General features: G+C 38.4%; 1 protein-coding gene across 2 annotated transcripts in view; it reads left to right on the forward strand.

Annotated features, from left to right (window-relative positions):
* The first annotated feature begins 306 nt into the window (after positions 1-306).
* The window catches only part of sema3b (sema domain, immunoglobulin domain (Ig), short basic domain, secreted, (semaphorin) 3B), a 70,296-nt gene continuing 45,352 nt past the window's right edge, over positions 307-25,250 (forward strand). The window contains exons 1-2 of one of the 2 annotated variants that reach the window (XM_058085218.1): positions 307-573; positions 9,850-9,983. The gene's annotated coding sequence lies outside the window, so the exon portion shown is untranslated. The remainder of the gene's footprint in view (positions 574-9,849; positions 9,984-25,250) is intronic. The other variant, XM_058085220.1, reaches the window with a different exon arrangement.

Genomic DNA, 25,250 nt, shown 5'->3' on the forward strand with positions numbered 1-25,250 from the left:
CGGTAAAATATGGTGGCGGTAGTGTGATGGTCTGTACATGTTGGCAGGTCTGTGTCAGTGTAGAATTGTTTACTTACATAAACCTGCAAAAGTCAGTTGAAATTATGCATATTACAGCATTTTTTAGTCAGTTTTATGTTTTTTTTAATGTAAAACGTGATGAGAAACAATATTCCAATTTTTAATGGAGGCTAAAAGAACTCAACTGTGACTATGGAGGAGATAAAAAAGGTGGAGAGAAAGAGTTGAAAGCATCCCCTGTGTGGTGTCCCACCCCCTGACTGCCTCCCTTCCCTCCTCTCTGCCCGGCAGGACAGAGAAACCAAACCACGCTTGGAGTTGTGTCGATACACACACACACACACACATATACACACACACACACACATTTTCTATTGGAAATCCTACCAGGACTGAGAGAGTGGAGCGTTTTAAGAGGGGCTCGTCGTTTTACCCCATGGACTATTTGGCCATGCCGACACCTGCCAGGGGGAGTCTGAGTAGCTGACGACGCACGAGGGACGACACACAAGGGACGACACACAAGGGACTGGATCCTGAAGGAGGACAAAGGTGAGACACACCTTTTCCTTAGTCTGCTGTGTCTTTGTCCTTTTCATACTGACCGTTGTCATTTAATGGCTAACTGATGGAGGAAGTAGTCTTGGCGTGTGTGAGACGTTGAAGGTGTGTGCAGGTGTGTTCAATATCAGCATTCTTATGGTTTAACATGTTTAAAGTTTCTCCAAAGGACATGATTGATTTGTGTCAACTGTGGTTCCATAGCTGGTCTAATGATCTAAACATGGCTGGTCTGGGTATTATGTTTATTATTTATAATATAATCTTCCTGGCCATTGGAGTGGTTCAGATTGTTCTAAATCATGGAGGAGTTATTATGAGGAGCGTGTTTCAATGCCTGATTTGGGGCAGGTAGAAGCGGAGCATTGGAATCACTGATTGGCTGTGATAAGCAGTGTGAAGTACAATGTTCAGTATAGTTTCTGGCCAATAGAAAGCATATATTGCTATTAAAAAAAAAAAAACATCAGAAAGGCACTTTGTTTTTGGCTGTTTCTCCAGTTGTTTTGTTTATTTTTAATTAAAAAAAGGAAAGTGATTATGTTCCAAATTGCCTGCTACAGTAATTTAGATTTGAAAAAGTGTTTTTGAAAAAATACTAATTTAAAAAAAATATATATTTTATATATATATATTTAGCCCATTATTTACTTAAAAAAATTGGTTATATTAATGAAAATGTTTTCTCCATTAAATATATATATATATATATATATATATTATTATTAATAATAATACAGTAATTTAGATTTGAAAAAGTGTTTTAAAAATATGAATTAAAAAACATGTTTTAAATTTAGTCAATTATTTAGTTTTTATTTTGTTTTATAATTTTCGTTTTATTTTTATTTTTTATATTGATAATTTTTTTCTCCATCATTAAAAAATATATATTAATAATGCAGTAATTTAAATTTGAAAGTGTTTTTGAAAAAATGCTAATTTAAATTATTTACTTTTTTAAAAAAATGTTTATATTGATAAATGTTTTCTCATCATTAAAAAAATATATTAATAATAATAATAATAATAATAATAATAATAATAATAATAATACAGTAATTTAGATTTAAAAAAGTGTTTTTTTAAATATGAATGAAAAACATGTTTTAAATTTAGTCAATTATTTAGTTTTTTTATATAATTTTTATTTTATTTCTATTTTTTAATATTGATGATTTTTTTTCCTCCATCATTAAAAAATATATAATAATAATAATAATAATGCAGTAATTTAGATTTGAAAAAGTGTTTTAAAAAAATAATAATTAAAAATATATATTTTAATTTTAGCCCATTATTTATTTATTTTTTATATTGATAAAAAAATACATTAATCATAATCATAATTATAATATTAATAATGCAGTAATTCAGATTTGAAGTGTTTTTGTATTAATAAAAAAAGATGTTTTAAATTTAGCCAATTATTTAGTCTTTTTATTTATTTTTTTATATATTGATGACATTTTTTTCTCCATGATTAAAAATATAATAATAATAATAATTTTTTGATTATATGTTTATACAAAAAAAATAATCTAACACAAAGCAATTTTGTTTATTTTTTTCATGTCCCCCCGTTTTTAATTTTGCTACACAAAGCAAATAAAAATCATTTGGAGACGTGTGTGTATTTCTCCAGGCAGGGCCTGTCCTTGTAGTTAGCGCTTCTTCTGCTCCCCATCCCTCTGCTTCTTTGCCACTTTTGTTCTCTAATCACATTTGGCTTTGCCTTTGCTGATTTTTTTTTTTCCCTGAAAGGCGACCACCAAAAACAACAGCCTTGCTCTTTATCCCCTCCTCATCCTCTCATCTGGCTTCATGAAGCTGTCACATTCTCATTCTGTTTCTCCTCCACGGAGGAAGAATGCCAGCATCTTTCCCCATCTTGACTTCATGTTTTCCGCCCTGTGGGAGGGCTTAGTCCCAGGTGTGTTTTGTCTGTCATCTCACCTATTCAGTCCTGTAATCCCAGGTCTTGTCTCTCTTTGGAAGCCTCCCCACCCAAGAACCATTTTGACCTGGATTGTAACCCCTCTATTATCATACCACACAAGCCCACCTCAGCACCAAGTGCTCTGCTTTTTACACTTTGACCCACTTTGGACAAAGAGATGGTAGACTACCTTACAATTTAGACGGGCGACATATGATTTAGGGGTTGTTTATGTAGAACGGTAAATAGTGTGACATCATAGCAGCATTATGCAGTCAATAGCCACGTTTACATGGACCCAAATAATCCAATTCCATTCGGGTTATTTGAATGTAACATTTGTATAGACCTCATTCCGAAAGAAAAGTGCCAATCCGAATGAATATATAATGGGATTCCCAGGGGTGGAATATTCCTTTCCCCAATCCGATTGAGGTATCTTCGTGGTGTTTTTCTTCTTCTGTTGTTTATTGGCGGTTGGCAAGCAGCTTTCGTGTGCATTAGCGCCATCTGTGGAACCGAATCTAAAACCCTTCTATACGCCATTCATAAGTCCAGTTTTATTAAAAAAGAAAATAATTCTTCATTCATTCATTCATTTTCTACCGCTTTTTCCTCACGAGGGTCATGGGGGGTGCTGGAGCCTATCCCAGCTGTCTTCGGGCGAGAGGCGGGGTTACACCCTGGACTGGTAACCAGCTAAATCGCAGAACAAACAACCAACAAACTCTCACAATAGTAACATGTGAGTCTATTATATTGGGTAATACCAAGGTCGAGGTCACTATAGGGGTGTTATTTCATCTCTGGAGGGCTCTAATAATCAATCCATTGGGCAAGAGGCGGGGTACATCAGAGCACATATCGACAAACTATCCCCTATTTCCTATTGTCTTCAGCCGAGATACGGGGTACACCCTGGACTGGTGGCCAGCCAATCACAGGGCACATATAGACAAACAACCATTCACACTCACATTCATACCTATGGACAATTTGGAACGGCTAATTAACCTAGCATGTTTTTGGAATGTGGGAGGAAACCGGAGTACCCGGAGAAAACCCACGTATGCACGGGGAGAACATGCAAACTCCACACAGAGATGGCCGAGGGTGGAATTGAACCCTAGTCTCCTAGCTGTGAGGTCTGCGCGCTAACCACTCGACCGCCTTGCAGCCCTAACTCTCATTATGTCTACTATATTGGGGAATACGAGTGCAAAGTTGACTATAGGGGTGTTAGTTCATGTCTAGAGGGCTCTACTAATGTTCATTCATTCATTCATTTTCTAACGCTTATCCTCACGAGGGTCGCTGGTATGCTGGAGCCTATCCCAGCTGTCTTCAGCCGAGATACGGGGTACATCCTGGACTGGTGGCCAGCCAATCACAGGGCACATATAGACAAACAACCATTCACACTCACATTCATACCTATGGACAATTTGGAGTCGCTAATTAACCTAGCATGTTTTTGGAATGTGGGAGGAAACCGGAGTACCCGGAGAAAACCCACGCATGCACGGGGGGAAAACATGCAAACTCCACACAGAGATGGCCGAGGGTGGAATCGATCCCTGGTCCTACTAAAATAATTCTTCTTAATTATAAAATATTAGCAAAAAAAATCGGCACTGGCACTTTTTTATTTAAACTAAATTCCAAGACTGGACAAACGGAAAACTGGCAATACGGAGTTATTCCAACAAGTGAAAGAAAAATTCCAGGAAGTCGGTATCACGTGATGTTGATGTTTACGTTTTACTGCGTATGCCCCATTGACTATTCTGGTTGATTATAGCGGCGCATGTAAACACATGATTGGATTATTCTTTTCCATGTATACCATTACTTTCGGAAAGAGAAAAACTCATGTAAACGTGGCTAATGATGACACTAAATATCAATTCCCCGCCCGGTGACAAGCTCCGGGCCGAAAATGGTGCTCTGGCTACACTTTGGACACCCTTGGTTTAATGGAATGCTGCATTGTCTTCCTAGGATACATTTTCTCACTAGCGGGGGTGTCCTATTTCTATAGCTGTCCTCTAATGGGCCAAAGGTGATGGAGTGGAGTGGAGTGGTGTCTTCCGTCATACCATACAATAAAAAAAAAACAAGGTCAAAGTACATAGTAGTATATAGCAGGAAGTACTCGTCCAGCTGCTATTATGCACCTGCCAGCATGATGCATGTCTCCGGCGTGGAAGACTGCGGCGGCAAAGTAGACATTTATTTAACCTTGCGTTGGGTTCAAGGTGGGTCCGCTGAGCTACGGTAACAACCGTCAGCGCCACACCCAAAAAAGCCATTACCCCCCCGCCCCCTCCCAATAGGTTTTACCTCATGTGGAAACACATGAAGTACTAACTCCTTACCAAACATGTATTTGTTCAATATGGTACCGATGCTAAGCTACATATCATTTCCTAGCAGAGCACCAATGCCGGGTTTCCTTTGTTTGAAATATTTAATAACTATGTCTGCGCTCTTGAAATATTGACTCCCCCCCCCCCCCCCCCCCCCCCCTACCTCCAACATAGCCAGAGGGGACAGATGAGACTCCAAGTTGTTCTCTCAGGCAAATAGAAAGCAAAAGGCTGTACCTGCATCAAACTTTCATTTGCTTATTTTATTCATTCTTTCTTATATGCGTTCTTTAATCGGAAACCGTCTTGCTAGCGTTATGAGACACGTGTATCCAATTAAGTATAAATTTACTTGTCCCATTTACAATCCCCAGAAATTGTGTATTCAGTAAAATTCAATGATATACATCCCATCAATCCATTTAGTACATTCGGGACTCGTGTAACGTTCACAGGCAGTTGGAACTCACAAAACTCTATACATAAGTGAGCCGGGTAGCTATTGTATCCTTGAGCATGTTAAAGGATCTGCTCAGATGAAACTAAACAGCGTAACAGAGCGTTTATATATATATATGTATAAGAAAGGGTGGCACGGCGGACTAGTGGTTAGCGCGCAGATCTCACAGCTAGGAGACCAGGGTTCAATTCCACACTCGGCCATCTCTGTGTGGAGTTTGCATGTTCTCCCCGTGCATGCGTGGGTTTTCTCCGGGTACTCCGGTTTCCTCCCACATTCCAAAAACATGCTAGGTTAATTGGCGACTCCAAATTGTCCATAGGTATGAATGTGAGTGTGAATGGTTGTTTGTCTATATGTGCCCTGTGATTGGCTGGCCACCAGTCCAGGGTGTACCCCGCCTCTCGTCCAAAGACAGCTGGGATAGGCTCCAGCACCCGCTACCCTTGTGAGGAAAAAAGCGGTAGAAAATGAATGAATGTATAAGGAAGTCTGCCCCTCTGTGACATCACAAAGGAACAGTTTTTGCAACGCCCCCTGAAACCGAGCTTTTTGAACCATCCCAAACTTATTTCAGGACTCACTTCCAAATGCACAAACCTCATTATCTGAAACTTTGGCATCATTTAACACAAAAATACAACATTCTAACTACATTTTTAGGTCAGAAAAGTGGAAAAAACATAATTGGTTCACTTTAAGTCAAAGTCAACATAGTGAGAAAACTTGACCGGAACTGGGAACTGACCAGAGTAATCATGGCCAACCTACTTACCACTTAAAGTTCATGCAAGATGTAGTTTTATTTACAGGTCCTCCCCAAAATAGGCAGCACTCTTCTGGTCTCCCATGGAAAGTTGTGTGCTGCATTGAAACTCTTCCAAGCGGAAACAGCGGTTCGGCTGAACTAATGTTCTGCACCACAGAGCCATGTTTGTCAAAATTTGTTCCATAGCCGTGGGGGTGGCCACTGGGGGTAGTTCCGCCACTGAATTTAACAAATACAATGAATGGTATTATTCTTTAAAATAAAACCAGTGTGATAAGACTTAGTCACAGAAAAAGTGCTGACGTAGCATTCAAGATTTAGTCCAGGGGTGGGCAAACTACGGCCCGGGGGCCACATCCGGCCCGCCAAGTGTTTGAATACGGCCCGTCCGTTCTTTCCAAAGTATTTCATTTAAACTCGACATACAACCTGGCATCATGGCTTGAGCCAACCTTTTGATGGTTTTATCAATTTTGTTATTTGATGTGGTCTGTTGTTTACAAAGTGATCCTGAAAAAAGGGACACAATAATAATAATAATAATCATAATAATAATAATCATAATAATAATAATCATAATAATAAAATAAAAAATATTTAAATATAAAATATTTAAATATAAATATAAATAATAAATAATAGCAGATTGCGTGACACTTTTACAGATACAATAATACCAGGTGGACTGTTACGTGTAAAATATTTAGTCTGCCCCCCCCCCCCCCCCCCCCCGGTTTGTTAAATCAATGTGGCCCGCGAGTCAAAAAGTTTGCCCACCCCTGATTTAGTCACACCAAAATAGTACGACAACTTCCGAAGACGTTAAAGATATAGTATTTTCATTTTACAAATAACTTTCGACTACTCTTGAGCAGTCTGTCACTCACAGAAATGTAAGCCACACCCTTTTTAGTTCTTAAACCTGATTGGACGTTAAAAGATGCAATGCAATATGGCCGAAATGTGTTGTTTTGATGGAAATCATACAACAATATTATTCTTTAAATGGGGACACATTTAACTCAACACACTGACTGAAAATGTTGTGTTTTTAAGTCATCAAACCAAAGTCCGAGTCAAGTCCCGGGTCATTGATGTCAAAGTTCAATTTGAGTTGCAAGTCTTTGAAGATGTTGTCTAATTCAGTCCAAATTTGTGACTCGAATCTGATCAGAGTCCAAGTCCCGTTGTTTGTCATCACACTTTTTGTGTTTGCTGTTATTGTTATTTGCGGTCATCATTTTTGTTTCCACTGTAGTTACTGTATATTATGATTGTAATCATGCTATACCTGCATTTACACACCTGTTGTTGCTCATGAGGTATATTATACGAGGTTCTGGAGTATGTTGGAGCTAGAGTTCCATTTTAAAAGGTGTCATTTGATATGTGTAAATAAGCTAAACACCTGCGATGGAGGGCATGATAACAAATGGGTTGAAACCGAGGTCACGGAACAGTCATTTGTGGGTTTCGTAAAGGTTCAAAGACATGAGCATATTTTTGGTGACAAGCGCAGATAATGCTCTAATTGATGTGCGCACCCTTTGACCGGGGATGCTTTTAATGTCAGAGCAACAGCAGCACAGTTCAAAATAGGGTATGTGCAAAGTTTGATGGTAAACAAATCATCTCTTGAAAACAATCTTCATAATACAGAGGTTCCTACCAACTCAGGGCCCACTTGAACATATAAAAAATGTCCGCGGCCCATTTTATGCCATTTTGGGTGCTTCTGGGGCCCCTGTTGAGTGTGTGTGAGGTTCCCCGTGTTTTTTTGACCAGAAAAGTGCATTAGAAGCAAGTTGAAAAAAATGACAAAAAACCACATACTAACCCCTTACGTTTTTTGTCAAAAATCACCACTTTCAAACTCTGGCATTTTCTTCCATTTTTGGATGCTTCTGGGGCCCCTGTTGAGTGTGTGTGAGGTTTCCCGTGTTTTTTTGACCAGAAAAGTTTATTCAAAGCAAGTTGAAAAAATGACAAAAAACGACATACTAACCCCTTAGGTTTTTTGTCAACAATCACCACTTTCAAACTATGGCATTTTATGCCATTTTTGGATGCTTCTGGGGCCCCTGTTGAGTGTGTGTGAGGTTTCCCGTGTTTTTTGACCAGAAAAGTGCATTAGAAGCAAGTTGAAAAAAATGACATACTAACCCCTTATGTTTTTTGTCAAAAATCACCGCCTTCAAAATCTGGCATTTTATGCCATTTTTGGATGCTTCTGGGGCCCCTGTTGAGTGTGTGTGAGGTTTCCCGTGTTTTTTTGACCAGAAAAGTGTATCCAAAGCAAGTTGAAAAAGCGACCAAAAAACGACATAGTTGAAAAAGCGACAAAAAACGACATACTAACCCCTTACGTTTTTTGTCAAAAATCAGCGCCCTCAAACTCTGGCATTTTATGCCAGTTTTGGATGCTTCTGGGGCCCCTGTTGAGTGTGTGTGAGGTTTCCCGTGTTTTTTTGACCAGAAAAGCGCATTTTAGCAAGTTGAAAAAAACGACAAAAAACGACATACTAACCCCTTACGTTTTTTGTCAACAATCACCACTTTCAAACTATGGCATTTTATGCCATTTTTGGATGCTTCTGGGGCCCCTGTTGAGTGTGTGTGAGGTTTCCCGTGTTTTTTTGACCAGAAAAGCGCATTTTAGCAAGTTGAAAAAAACGACAAAAAACGACATACTAACCCCTTACATTTTTTTGTCAAAAATCCCCACCTTCAAACTCTGGCATTTTATGCCATTTTTGAATGCTTCTGTGGCCCCTGTTGAGTGTGTGTGAGGTTTCCCGTGTTTTTTTGACCAGAAAAGCGCATTTTAGCAAGTTGAAAAAAACGACAAAAAACGACATACTAACCCCTTACGTTTTTTGTCAACAATCACCACTTTCAAACTATGGCATTTTATGCCATTTTTGGATGCTTCTGGGGCCCCTGTTGAGTGTGTGTGAGGTTTCCCGTGTTTTTTTGACCAGAAAAGCGCATTTTAGCAAGTTGAAAAAAACGACAAAAAACGACATACTAACCCCTTACATTTTTTTGTCAAAAATCCCCACCTTCAAACTCTGGCATTTTATGCCATTTTTGAATGCTTCTGTGGCCCCTGTTGAGTGTGTGTGAGGTTTCACGTGTTTTTTTTTACCAGAAAAGTGTATCCAAAGCAAGTTGAAAAAGCGACAAAAAACGACATACTAACCCCTTACGTTTTTTTGTCAAAAATCACCACTTTCAAACTCTGGCATTTTATGCCATTTTTGGATGCTTCTGAGGCCCCTGTTGAGTGTGTGTGAGGTTTCCTGTGTTTTTTTCACCAGAAAAGTGCATTAGAAGCAAGTTGAAAAAACTGACAAAAAACGACATACTAACCCCTTATGTTTTTTTTGTCAAAAATCACCACTTTCAAACTCTGGCATTTTATGCCATTTTTGGATGCTTCTGGGGCCCCTGTTGAGTGTGTGTGAGGTTTCCTGTGTTTTTTTGACCAGAAAAGTGCATTAGAAGCATGGTGAAAAAATGACAAAAAACGACATACTAACCCCTTACGTTTTTTGTCAAAAATCACCACTTTCCAACACTGGCATTTTATGCCATTTTTGGATGCTTCCGGGGCCCCTGTTGAGTGTGTGTGAGGTTTCCTGTGTTTTTTTGACCAGAAAAGCGCATTTTAGCAAGTTGAAAAAAACGACAAAAAACGACATACTAACCCCTTACGTTTTTTTTCCAGAAATCACCGCCTTCAAACTCTGGCATTTTTATGCCATTTTTGGATGCTTCTCAGGCCCCTGATGCATGTGTGTGAGGTTCCCCGTGTTTTTTTTTGACCAGAAAAGTGCATTAGAAGCAAGTTGCAAAAAAGAGGTAGGTGTTTGGTTTTGTCGGTTCTCGGTTTCTTTCTACGTTCTAAGTTCCGTGTTTATATAGCTAAAGAACACAATATTCTGTGTGCCTTGAAAGATATGCCAAAATTGTCTAAAATGTCCTCGCTTGCCTTGTCCTTCTGAATTTATTCTTAGGAAGGTTCAGGTACATCCATTGTTTTGTTTTTTGTGTGTTTGTGTGTGGGGGGGGGCTGTCCTGTCCTGTCGTATCACCTTGAACGTTGATGCAGCATTGAATTTGAGGAAGATTATAGGAAGCTACTCTCACAGTAACGAGATTCTCACCAACATCTCATGCATGCACATACACACTTAATGTACACACACAAGCAAGCACCCGTATATGTTTTAGACACACACACACACACACACATGCATGATGTCCCAGAGGAAAGCTCCAGGGGGCTTATGCAGGGGATTTTGCTGTTCTGCAGTGTGCTTGTCAGATAAGATGAGACGCGCCTCTGCCTGCATATCCTCCCATTTCCCCTTACTACCAACCACCCCCCCTTTTTGGCCCCCTCGAACCTGTCACTCAAGTCACCTGCAGCCATGACACACACACACTAGTGCACCCTGAATCTGTATGTATGCCCAAATGAGAATAAAAACACCAGAAACACTAGAAAAATCGACAAAAAGTATGTCAATGACAATTGAAAGTACATGGAATGAGTACAATGTCTTGTATAAATACTGTAATTATAGCCTGGGTGTTATGCATTAATTAAAGGCCCTGATACTCTGATAAAAAGGTGAAATTCTCTGGTCATTTTCATGCTAGTCCTGTTATTTACATTAGTGTGATGTTAACTATGTGTGTGTACCAAATAGTTACTGCTATATTACTGCGATTGTACTGTACTGATTGTACCCTATTGCACTTTTATTTTTTTTAAATATAGTTTTTTTTTGTCCAACATTGTGGTGAAAATCTAAAAGACGCAAATATTGTATTTCCACATTCAAGTGGGGGTACACTACATTAGAGTAATTAACTATATATCACTTTAAATATAGCTCTTTTCCCCGCTGATGTCCTTGGCCTTGGCTATCACCGAGACCACTATCGTTACCACCAGCCTCCTCCCACCCCCTCCATCATCCCTTCCTCCCTTTTCCAGGCTCTTGGCAGCTCCTCCAGGCAGGCTAATTGACTCATGTGTCCCAGGAGAAGGGAGGAAGAGTGGGGGTATCATGCCACATTGCTAATTTGGCATTCCCTCTCTTTGGATGAAAGCTACATCTATCCTTTTTGTCATCTTTTCAGCACCCCCATCATCAAAACTATTTTGTTTTTTATTTTAAAAACGTATACTTCGTCTTAAAGTTTTGAGCGCTCGAGGAACTGTACCGGGTGTCGTCGTTTTCTACAGCAATATGCGTACTGTGCTCATGTGCAGACATGAAAGGACACACAGAATCCTTTGGGGTTCACCTTCAGAGAGCCTCCAGCTCGCACAACATGGGGATGGGTGTGCCTCACTCTGTGGTGATACAGACATGCAGACAAAGAACACGGACACTTTAATGGTTATGTTACATTGTTATCATAGTGTAGCTAGTCAATGACCAATACTAATACTATAGAAAATAACATTGGTTATAGTTAAATCAGTGTGCAGCTTTTATACTATGCTGGAGCCTATCCCAGCTGACTGTGACACGCTACGTAGTTTGCATGTAGTTAAACTACACGCCACGTAGTTAAACTCCACAGTATGTAGTTTGTATGTACGTAGTTTAACACACACCACGTAGTTTGCATGTAGTTAAACGACCTAGTTAAACTTCATGATACGTAGTTAAACTACAAAGTATGTAGTTTGTATGCAGTGAAACTTCACACCACGTAGTTTGTATGTAGTTAAACTACCAAGTATGTAGTTTGTATGTGGTTAAACTACCCAGTATGTAGTTTGTATATAGTTAAACTACCCAGTATGTAGTTTGTATATAGTTAAACTACATGCCACGTAGTTTGTCGTTAAACTACACAGTACGTAGTTTGTATGTAGTTAACTACACAGTACGTAGTTTGTATGTAGTTAAACTACACTGTATGTAGTTTGTATGTAGTTAACTACCCAGCATTTAGTTTGTATGTAGTTAAACTACACACCTCGTAGTTTGTATGCAGTTAAACTGCCCACCTCGTAGTTTGTATGTAGTTAAACTACACAGTACGTAGTTTTATGTAGTTAAACTACACAGTTTGTAATTTGTATGTAGTTAAACTACACACCTCGTAGTTTGTATGTAGTTAAACTACCCACCTCGTAGTTTGTATGTAGTTAAACTACCCAGTACGTAGTTTGTATGTAGTTAAACTACCCACCTCGTAGTTTGTATGTAGTTAAACTACACAAACTACACACCGCGTAGTTTGTATGTAGTTAAACTACACACCTCGTAGTTTGTATGTAGTTAAACTACCCAGTACGTAGTTTTATATAGTTAAACTACACACCGCGTAGTTTTATGTAGTTAAACTACACACCGCGTAGTTTGTAGGTAGTTAAACTACCCAGTACGTAGTTTGTATGTAGTTAAACTACCAACTGCGTAGTTTGTATGTAGTTAAACTACACACCTCGTAGTTTGTAGGTAGTTAAACTACCCAGTATGTAGTTAAACTACACACCTCGTAGTTTGTATGTAGTTAAACTACACAGTACGTAGTTTTATGTAGTTAAACTACACAGTTTGTAATTTGTATGTAGTTAAACTACACACCTCGTAGTTTGTATGTAGTTAAACTACCCACCTCGTAGTTTGTATGTAGTTAAACTACCCAGTACGTAGTTTGTATGTAGTTAAACTACCCACCTCGTAGTTTGTATGTAGTTAAACTACACAAACTACACACCGCGTAGTTTGTATGTAGTTAAACTACACACCTCGTAGTTTGTATGTAGTTAAACTACCCAGTACGTAGTTTTATATAGTTAAACTACACACCGCGTAGTTTTATGTAGTTAAACTACACACCGCGTAGTTTGTAGGTAGTTAAACTACCCAGTACGTAGTTTGTATGTAGTTAAACTACCCACTGCGTAGTTTGTATGTAGTTAAACTACACACCTCGTAGTTTGTAGGTAGTTAAACTACCCACCTCGTAGTTTGTATGTAGTTAAACTACCCAGTACGTAGTTTGTATGTAGTTAAACTACCCACCTCGTAGTTTGTATGTAGTTAAACTACACAAACTACACACCGCGTAGTTTGTATGTAGTTAAACTACACACCTCGTAGTTTGTATGTAGTTAAACTACCCAGTACGTAGTTTTATATAGTTAAACTACACACCGCGTAGTTTGTAGGTAGTTAAACTACCCAGTACGTAGTTTGTATGTAGTTAAACTACCCACTGCGTAGTTTGTATGTAGTTAAACTACACACCTCGTAGTTTGTAGGTAGTTAAACTACCCAGTATGTAGTTAAACTACACACCTCGTAGTTTGTATGTAGTTAAACTACCCAGTACGTAGTTTTATGTAGTTAAACTACACAGTACGTAGTTTGTATGTAGTTAAACTACCCAGTGCGTAGTTTTATGTAGTTAAACTACCCAGTACGTAGTTTGTATGTAGTTAAACTACCCACCTCGTAGTTTGTATGTAGTTAAACTACCCAGTATGTAGTTAAACTACACACCTCGTAGTTTGTATGTAGTTAAACTACCCACTGCGTAGTTTGTATGTAGTTAAACTACACACCTCGTAGTTTGTATGTAGTTAAACTACCCAGTACGTAGTTTGTAGGTAGTTAAACTACCCAGTACGTAGTTTGTAGGTAGTTAAACTACACAGTTTGTAGTTTGTAGGTAGTTAAACTACCCACCTCGTAGTTTGTATGTAGTTAAACTACACACCTCGTAGTTTTATGTAGTTAAACTACACACCTCGTAGTTTGTATGTAGTTAAACTACCCAGTACGTAGTTTTATGTAGTTAAACTACCCAGTGCGTAGTTTGTATGTAGTTAAACTACCCAGTGCGTAGTTTGTATGTAGTTAAACTACCCACCTCGTAGTTTGTATGTAGTTAAACTACATACCTTGTAGTTTGTATGTAGTTAAACTACCCACTGCGTAGTTTGTATGTAGTTAAACTACACACCTCGTAGTTTGTATGTAGTTAAACTACCCAGTACGTAGTTTGTATGTAGTTAAACTACCCAGTGCGTAGTTTGTAGGTAGTTAAACTCCCCACCTCGTAGTTTGTATGTAGTTAAACTACCCACCTCGTAGTTTGTATGTAGTTAAACTACCCAGTACGTAGTTTTAGTAGTTAAACTACCCAGTACGTAGTTTGTATGTAGTTAAACTACACAGTTTGTAGTTTGTATGTAGTTAAACTACCCACCTCGTAGTTTGTATGTAGTTAAACTACACAGTACGTAGTTTGTAGGTAGTTAAACTACCCAGTACGTAGTTTGTATGTAGTTAAACTACACAGTTTGTAGTTTGTATGTAGTTAAACTACCCACCTCGTAGTTTGTATGTAGTTAAACTACACAGTACGTAGTTTTATGTAGTTAAACTACACAGTACGTAGTTTTATGTAGTTAAACTACCCAGTACGTAGTTTTAGTAGTTAAACTACCCAGTACGTAGTTTGTATGTAGTTAAACTACCCACCTCGTAGTTTGTATGTAGTTAAACTACCCACTGCGTAGTTTGTATGTAGTTAAACTACACACCTCGTAGTTTGTAGGTAGTTAAACTACCCACTGCGTAGTTTGTATGTAGTTAAACTACACACCTCGTAGTTTGTAGGTAGTTAAACTACCCAGTATGTAGTTAAACTACACACCGAGTAGTCTGTGTGTAGTTAAACTACGCACCACGTAGTTTGCGAACTACGTACTGTGTAGTTTAAGTACATGCAAACTATGTGGTGTGTAGTTTAACTAGGTAGTTAAACTACACACCACATAGTTTGCATGTACTTAAACTACACAGTACGTAGTTCGCATGTAGTTTAACTACACACTACGTAGTTAAACTACATAATAACTACACCCTATGTAATTAAACTACATACTATAGTTAAACGACATAGTTAGCATTACTATTAGTGCATCCGTGTACGTGCATACCTACATGTATATGCATAATACTTGCTTACCTGCTTAACTTGATTGTTCTTTGCTGATTTCAGGAAACAAGATGAAGCTTCTACAAATGAAATGAAAACCATTTAGATTGTGGATTAAAGACTCATGTCTTTGTGCGTGGTTTGGTCGCCAGCCATTCACAGTGCACAGCACGTTCAATCTGACATTGTGAAAACAAGTTCTCCTCCCATTCCTTGTGGAAGTGGTATATTTTTTTGGTTTCTTTGTCCTTTGTTTCTAAACTTCCTTTTTAAGTATAGAATAAACAAATTGTTGTGATTGGCTGGCGACCAGTCCAGGGTGTACCTCGCCTCTCGCCTGAAGACAGCTGGGATAGGCTCCAGCACACCCACGACCTTTGTGAGGATAAGCGGTACACTGAAAAACATGTGAATTATTCTTCTTAATGGATTATTACTTCATTCATTCATTGTCTACCGCTTATCCTCACAAGGGTCGGGGGGGCTGGAGCCTATCCCAGTTGTCTTCGGTCAAGAGGCGGGGTACACCCTGGACTGGTGGCCAGCCAATCACAGGGCACATATAGACAAACAACCATTCACACTCACATTCATACCTATGGACAATTTGGAGTCGCTAATTAACCTAGCATGTTTTTGGAATGTGGGAGGAAACCGGAGTACCCGGAGAAAACCCACGCATGCACGGGGAGAACATGCAAACTCCACACAGAGATGGGGGTGGAATTGAACCCTGTTCTCCTAGCTGTGAGGTCTGCGCGCTAACCACATGACCGCTGTGCCGCCCAAATTCACAACAAAATAAATTAAAAGTAAGTTCTGCATAAAGTACAATGGATTTGTCAATGAGAAACAAAACATTAAAAAATAAAGTACAGTCAAATCAGTCTGACCTGTTCAAGTGCTTTGTTGGAACGTTTCCCTCCATCGGGTTCCATCCAGATCTTTTGGATGACCTCAAAAGTGTATCAGAGGTCAGTAGCATAGCTGAGGTTCAGCGCATACAACAATCCAAACAGCATAGCAACAGCTAATGCTACATTATCAAGGTTTTGTAACACCTTGATGCCTTCAAGAACAATGCTTCATATCACTTGAAGCATGATCTTTGCCAACATATCTTCAATGGTCTTGTTGATGGTGTTCTGATCCAGGCTCTGTGCAAAACAGACAAAAGGTAAGAAAAGAAACGTTATGCAAGTCAAACCTAATCACCAAGCCTCATCGAGAAAAGGATAAACAAAATAGATCAGTCTGAGCCATTTTGTTGCACATTTACAGAATCCCAGTTGTGTATGAACACAGCACACACACAGATATATTATGAATATTTAATTAATTTCACAACAAGTCTTCAGAACCTTCTATTCTACCTATAAGTTCATTTACCAGCAACAAGAAACACTAATGATTTTTTGGTCATGAAACAGTAAAAAAAATGTACTTAAAAAATAGAATATATATTCTTTTTAATCGATAAACAATTTCAGCACAATGATCAAGAATGAGAACAAAAGAAGAGCATAAGCACCGATTCATATACATACCACATATTCCTGTAGGAGGTTATCTGGATCTTCGCCCTTTCATGATGCACTCTTGTCCAGCATCTACATCATCACACTGTGAGATTAGACATTTCTATATTAGCATCTTAATTCAGCACATGTGCCTTAAAGCGATACTCCACTTTGTAAGATTAATCCACTAAATATGGAATGGAAGTCTTGCAAGATCGGCGCCATCTTGACGAGGATTGGATCGACCGATATGTTTTTTTTTTGGTTGCCAGCCATTCACAGTGTACAGCACGTTCAATCTGACATAGTGAAAACAAGTTCTCCTCCCATTCCTTGTGGAAGTGGTATTTTTTTTTTGTTTCTTTGTACTTGTTTCTCACTTCCTTTTTAAGTCTAGAATAAATAAATTGCTGTTATTGGCTGGCGACCAGTCCAGGGTGTACCCCGCCTCTCGCCTGAAGACAGCTGGGATAGGCTCCAGCACACGCATGACCCTTGTGAGGATAAGCGGTAGAAAATGAATGAATGAATTAATAAATAAATTGGAGGAAAAGTATTTAACTTAGTAGTAATGTCTCCTGCATTGAACAATGTGGTGTAAACAATAATAAAATAGTATAAAGTGTTATTGTTATGGTAAAACAAGTGTGTGGCAAAATAATCATGTTCCCTACAGTCAAACATGGTGGTGGTAGTGTCCCTGGCCGCTGCCTCCACTGGGAAGCATAATTCAATTCAATGCTCCAGAGGATTAAGACAGTACTAGAAAATAATGTCCCAAATATTGTACAAACTACTCCAAAGTATATCCAAGTTTACTTTCTATAGTATTGTCCCTTGAGAAGATGTAATAAAATGCCTGCTGAAATGTGAAAGTGTACTCAATTTTGCAAGGTACTGTAGTTTATTGTGTGTTAAAGCCCCCCCCCCCTTCCTCCTCCTCGTTCCTCCTCCACAGAGGATGAAGCTTCCTGACAGCTCCAAGACAGGAAGCACGTGAGGTATTTAAAAGCAGTAGCAGTTATAGCGACCATTAGCAAGATGACATTTTCAGATGGACAGATACAAAATTTGGAGGGTTGGAGCCCCAGAACGGAACACTCTTATATGGAAAAGCCATTTGACACGTAGTAGACATATTGTGTAGAAACACTTGCTCTTATGTCGAAATGGATCCATCCTCCTGGTCATTAGGTTATAAATATGAAATAGTTGCTTGATGTGGGACTTAAACCATAAAAAAATGGTTAAAACATCCTGCTTTTCATTAAATTTATCAAGAGGCTGATCTGTGGCCATCTTTTAGTGTTTCCAAAAGCCAAAGAAAAAGAAAAAATGTACATGGAGTCAATCATGTGACGCTGAACTTTCATAAAATCGGGACATCAAGCACAACTCTTAAGTTCTTTCAACTTTAAAGGGAACATTTTCCCCTGAAAATATTAATTATATTGCAAAATCTGACTTCATACCTCACAGAGACCTCACACACTAGTCACAAAAGACCGAAATACTGGCTCTAAAATCCCATCAAGCAAACAGGAAATGGAAATACAAAGATTACAGGTTGGCTCTATTGGATTCCCAAATCCCAGTTTCCTTATTACGGTCATTAGTGGGTCTTCTGCTTTTGTATTTTCTGGTCAAGCTGATTCAAATCTTCTATCCTGCGTTCCGATTCCTTAGAACCTTTAAAAAGTCCTCACAAACTGCTTCTGTTCCACTACCAGAAAATGTCACTACAAAAACTGAGAGAACGTACGTAATGGTAATGGTTTTATTTCATTTGAACATGCATCAGATTACAATTGAATGCATCCCATAATCAGTTCACAGTTCCACATGTCCAAAAGGAGTAGGAAGAAGCAAAGCTTATTAAATCCTACCCCTCCATCTGGTACTTTTACAATCAGTAACTGTTACATTTGTTCACTTCCTGCTTTCTATAATACAGTTTACTTTTACAATCAGTAACTGTTTCATTTGTTCACTTCCTGCTTTCCATAATACAGTTTACTTTTACAATCAGTCACTGTTTCATTTGTTCACTTCCTGCTTTCCATAATACAGTTTACTTTTACAATCAGTAACTGTTTCATTTGTTCACTTCCTGCTTTCCATAATACAGTTTACTTTTACAATCAGTAACTGTTTCATTTGTTCACTTCCTGCTTTCCATAATACAGTTTAAGGTTTTTTTTGGTTTTTTTTTTAAATAATGTACCTCGTACCAAAGGTACGTTGCATACGTTGCTGACAAAGTAATGATCCAACAAACTATTTTCTCCATTTTATAATCGTGTTGATCTCCTTCCCGACTCTCTCCACAAACACATGCCTTATGTCGCCACCACAGCCTTTAGATGTCAGTCTTTAAGCTTCTGAAGAGTGTTGACAGAAGAGATGCACTAGTAGAAAAGATGTTTTTAATTGGCAGTCTTTCATATGACCACCAACTATGATGTAGGAAATAAAGAGAATTGGCTGGTGTCTTCAAATAGTTGCTTATACAGGCCATATGTTTACTGTATATATTATATATCAGGGGTTCCCAAACAAAACCCTGTACTACCTACTCCTGCAAACTTAAAAAACATAAAACCTTATTATATTAATGAACTTGAAATATTGAAGATATGTGTTCTAGGTATACCCTGGGGTCTCGAGAACAACTGACTGGCTAAGCAACTGATGACCAAGCTCCTCAAACTAGCTAGTATCTGGGATCTCTTTTGGTCACGAACCAAAGCTTGTGACTACTGGTAGAGTGATTGGTAAATCGAAAGCTTTGGTTTCTAAACTTCAATCAAACCTTAAATGCAACCGTCAGTCATTATCATCTGCATGACTGGAAATTGTCTGTCTCATTCTTCTGATACATAAATCAAATGTAGGTCTTCTTATGTAGACATTTATAACAAAGAAAGAAGATGTTTTATTGCACTGATGTGTGCCTGGTGACAGTTTAATAGCCATAAACAGACAATCTATTGAGTCTCAAATGCAAGAAGGAAGTGTGAGCATTGTACAGGGTCAGGCAAAATGATCTAACATATTTGTAGGTTACATAAAAGGCAAATAAAGTAAAGAAACAAAAAAGTGTTTTTATTTTCGAAAAGTACATATATGATGATCCCGTACCAGCTCCAAACACCATCTTGTTATGGGTTACCAACTTCAGAGCTACTGGATCTGCATTGAAACCAAAATCAACCGTCCAACCTCGCACCGTCAGAAATGATTTCATTTTTAAAACATAATGGTAATGTTTTTTTTTTTTGTTTTTTTTTTGACATGCATCAGATTACAATTGAATGCATCACATAATCAATTCACAGTTCCACATGTCCAAAAGGAGTAGGAAGAAGCAAAGCTTATTAAATCCTACCCTCCATCTGATACTTTTACAATCAGTAACTGTTACATTTGTTCACTTCCTGCTTTCCATAATACAGTTTAAGGTTTTTTTTTTTTACTTTTTAAATTTTGTAATTTTTTGTCCCATACCGAAGTATGAGGTGATATGACAATTTTTTTTTAAATTTTTGAATTTTGTAATTTTTTGTCCCGTACCATAGTACGAGGTGATATGACAATTTTTTTTTTTTTTTTTAATTTTGTAATTTTTTGTGCTGTACTGAAGTACGAGGTGATATGACCATACAATGACATTATGTGTACCATAGTAAGTGTCAATATAGTGATATATATAGCACATCATGACTGGTTCAAGACTCTTCATCCTTGTATTTAGCAAATGAAACAGAATGGTATGTACTAAGTGGTATGTACTTTTCAAAAATAAAAACACTTTTTTGTTTCTTTACTTTACTTTATTTGACTTTTATTTAACCTACAAATCTGTCATTCCTGTATAATAAGTGGTAAGGTAAAGTCCCAAAGATCAGGTTGGGTTCTAAGCTCTATGCTGTGTGGGAGCATGCAGTTCTTTTCCATCATTTTTTTTCACTCAATAGCCGTGAGAAGATGTAAAGCACAAAGAGGCAAAAGGGCACAAGTGAAGAGTTAGAATTCCTCCCTGTGTTGAGTTCCTGGCCTCTCTTCCTCTGCTCCTGACATGAAATAGTCATTAGGTGTAGTGGTAATTCAGCCCAGACGTCTTTCCACATTAACTCGCGTGCATTCACAGATGTCAGCACCGTGCGTCCAGTCTAGTTGACATACATACAGTAGTCTCGCTGCAAAGTCTGTACTTCTGTCCGGCTCATACGTGCGTTTCCATCGCATTACAGGACTTCCTGTTCCGAGCTCGACAGGTGCTAAATAATAAAAGCCGAAGAACAAGCATAGACACAAGAATAGAAGTGTAGAGATACAACTAAGTCTTGAAGAGAATGTTCTGTTGGGCGTCTTGTCCCTAAATCTAAAACGGAAACTTCATGCTTGATGTGAGCAGCTGATGGCGAGCAGAGCCAAACAATGCTGCTCTTGATTTTTGGAGCCAGACGAGAAGCTTGAGGCCAGAGTGATGGTTTGGTCGTAAATGTGTCTTGTGTACGTTCGTTCTGTGGAGAGTCCCACCACAGTTTGAAGACAAACAACAAAGTGAGCGCCATCACAAGAATATGAGTTTGTCACCGTCAACTGCTAAGGGTGGCCTTAAGCATTCAAATCATCAAGCGTCTGCTGACCCCACACAACCCCAGCATGGACTGTTTTCTCGCCTGGCGTCGGGGAGAAGGCACTGCAGCATCCGCTGTAGAACAACCAGGTTTAGAGACAGCTACTTCCCACTGGCCATCAGACTGCTCAATGCCAAATAAGCCTCTACCTGCCCACACGCACACGCAAAAATCTTTAAATTATTATTATTTATTCTATATTATTTGTACAAATTACTGTTTACATAGACAGACTTTCTTATAAATAAATAAATAAATGACATCAAATATGAACAATGTACAGCGTTTAGAGACAGCTACTTCCCCCTGGCCATCAGACTGCTCAATGCCAAATAAGCCCCTCTACCTGCCCACACGCACACGCAAAAAATCTTTTAATTATTATTATTTATTCTAAATTATTGAAATTATTTGGACAAATTACTGTTTACATAGACATAGACAGACGTTCTTATAAATAAATAAATAAATAAATAAATAAATAAATAAATAAATAAATAAATAAATAAATAAATAAATAAATAAATAAATAAATAAATAAATAAATAAATAAATAAATAAATAAATAAATAAATGACATCAAATATGAACAATGTACAGCGTTTAGAGACAGCTACTTCCCCCTGGCCATCAGACTGCTCAATGCCAAATAAGCCCCTCTACCTGCCCACACGCACACGCAAAAATCTTTAAATTATTATTATTTATTCTAAATTATTTAAATTATTAGTACAAATTACTGTTTACATAGACAGAATTTCTTATAAATAAATACAATAAATAAATAAATAACATCAAATATGAACAATGTACAGCGTTTAGAGACAGCGACTTCCCCCTGGCCATCAGATTGCTCAATGCCAAATAAGCCCCTCTACCTGCCCACACGCACACGCAAAAATCTTTAAATTATAATTATTTATTCTAAATTATTTGTACAAATTACTGTTGACATAGACATAGACAGACTTTCTTATGAATAAATAAATAAATAAATAAATAAATAAATAAATAAATAAATAAATAAATGACATCAAATATGAACAATGTACAGCGTTTAGAGACAGCTACTTCCCCCTGGCCATCAGACTGCTCAATGCCAAATAAGCCCCTCTACCTGCCCACACGCACACGCAAAAATCTTTTAATTATTATTATTTATTCTAAATTATTGAAATTATTTGTACAAATTACTGTTTACATAGACAGACTTTCTTATAAATAAATAAACAAACAAACAAATAAATGACATCAAATATGAACAATGTAAATAAGCCCCTCTACCTGCCCACACGCACAACCAAAACTTAAAATTATTGTTATTTATTCTGAATTATTTAAATTATTTGTACAAATTACTGTTTACGCTGTGCATTGTTCATATTTGATGTCATCTATTTATTCTCCACATTATTATTTATTATTATTATACGGGAGCTAGGCAACGACATTTCGTTGGCAATTTCACTACTGTGTTATTGTGCAATGACAATAAAGAAAGTCTGTCTATCTATCTATCTATCTATTAACTTGCAATGAGTGTGTGTGACTGCGTGTTTGTGTGTGTGTGTGCGCTATAATTTAAGTCCACCTGTGTCTTTTTCGGATGAAAGTTACAGCAGAGTGTCTAATGAACACGATTCTACACAAAGGATTACTTAGCAAGGGTAGTGTTTCATCAATTTAAATCAGATCAGAGGCAGCTGGACTCGGAGGCGTGTCTGCAACTCGATACACACACACACACACACACACACACACACACACACACACCTGGGCACAGAGAATCCTGCCCCAAGGGCATCTCTAAGCAGGGAAGCTGGGGACTAAAAAACTAAGCGCTAAATGTCATAAAGAAACATGAAACGTTTGATCAGAAGCAGCTGCTAACACCATCAAAAGGTCCGCATTTCCATTAAAGCACCTGTAAGGAATATGTTTTCCTTTCTGTAAGGCACCCGTTATTGGTGTGAAATGTAATTATCCTTTAAGTCACTTGGGTGAATAAATACACATGGAACATCGATTCAAGTGAATTTTATCTCGGAACAGTAACAGCAGCATGCTAGCAGGCTAGTGCTAGCATCATAGCTAAATGATAGCACAGGCCTGTTCAACAAAGGCCAACAAAGGAATTTGTTTGGGTGGGTTGGAAAAATTTGCGTCCACATTGAGCCGGATATTGTAAATAGTTGCATTCAGTAATAAAATCCAATAAAAAGCAGCATTTTCACTTTGTGCGTGCAGTGCTACACCATTTTGTATACCGATGGCGCCCCAATAAGTAAATTAGTGTAGTGGTTAGCATTCTGGACAAATCTCCACGAGTAAGCAAGTAATTGGTATTGGTTAGGAAGGGCATCCGGAATATTCATTCATTTATTTTCTACCGCTTTTCCTCACAAGGGGTCGCGGGGGGCGCTGGAGCCTATCCCAGCTGTCTTCGGGCGAGAGGCAGGGTACACCCTGGACTGGTTGCCAGCCAATCACAGGGCACATATAGACAAACAACCATTCACACTCACATTCATACCTATGGACAATTTGGAGTCGCTAATTAACCTAGCACGTTTTTGGAATGTGGGAGGAAACCGGCATCCGGAATATAAAGTGATCAAAACATCCACTGTGGTAATCCCATTATCATGAAAAAAGCAGAAAGAAACAAAGCAAGTTGTAAACAAGTGTGAAATATGTGTAAACCTTGCAGAGTTGCGTGCTGTGCAAATAAAATTTTGAAATGTACAAAATTAATGGAATCCGGAATTTCCATGCTAGTTGTGAATGCACCGCAAACGCATGTGCAAATAATGCAGGCAGAGCGGGTGTGACCACATCTTCCTTGTGATTTTCTGTTAAGTGATCATGTTGCCTAAAGCCATGTCTTCTAGTCAGCATTTCCAACAGTGTCAGCTGCCTCTTTTTTTGCCTCCAGTTTATCTCACTTTGCACATTCTCTATCAGCATCGCAAGAAAATATAGACTTACTTCTTTTTAGCAGTGTTTCTTCAGGGGTGTAAGGGTTAGCTACATTTGTTTACAATTCCTCACTAAGCAGACACGAGGATCAAGTTGTTGGAGTTCCGGATTCCTTACCATTCATTCAGTCATTTATTTTCTACCGCTTATCCTCAGAGGAGTCATAGGGGTGCTGGAGGCTATCCCAGCTGTCTTCGGGCGAGAGGCGGTGTACACCCTGGACTGGTGGCCAGCCAATCACAGGGCACATATAGACAAACAACCATTCACACTCTCATTCATACCTATGGACAATTTGGAGTCGCTAATTAAACTAGCATGTTTTTGGAATGTGGGAGAAAACCGGTGTACCCGGAGAAAACCCACGCATGCACGGGGAGAACATGCAAACTCCACACAGAGATGGCCGAGGGTGGAATTGAACTCAAATCTCCGAGCTGTGAGGCCTGCGTGCTAACCACTCAGCTCAGGATTCCTTATCAGCAAAAGAAAAATTATAATATATTTAAAAAATATTTAAAAAATTATTATATATAATAATATTATATAATATATATAAATATGTCAACGGCATTTCACACTGGACTGTTTTGTGAAACATGAGCCAATATGCAGCTGGACTTGCCGACAAACTTCTGAGGCCTGACACATATGGTTATTTGTTGAAAACGGACATTTAAAAAAGATAAATCAACATTTATTATCAACTCCTATACAGCTATGAACACAACACCGGAAGTCCTCGTGAGCACCTTGGGAGTGTGACCAACCAGAGCGGAGTGGGCGTGCCTGGAGGCGTGCCGTGGGTGGAATAAATTAGAACAGACCATTTTCGCGGGAAGCACAAAATCCAAGAAATACAGCTGGATTAGGTGCAGATTCTGGAAGATCTAGAAAGCTTTCTGTGCTGGGTATTGTGTGTAGCTGCTCTATCGGAGTCCACAACTCGATACAAAAGGGCTGAAAAATGACCATAATAGGTCCCCTTAAGAACCAACTGCAAA

This window comes from Doryrhamphus excisus, chromosome 10 (genome assembly GCF_030265055.1).
Source record: "Doryrhamphus excisus isolate RoL2022-K1 chromosome 10, RoL_Dexc_1.0, whole genome shotgun sequence".
NCBI classification, from domain to species: domain Eukaryota; kingdom Metazoa; phylum Chordata; class Actinopteri; order Syngnathiformes; family Syngnathidae; genus Doryrhamphus; species Doryrhamphus excisus.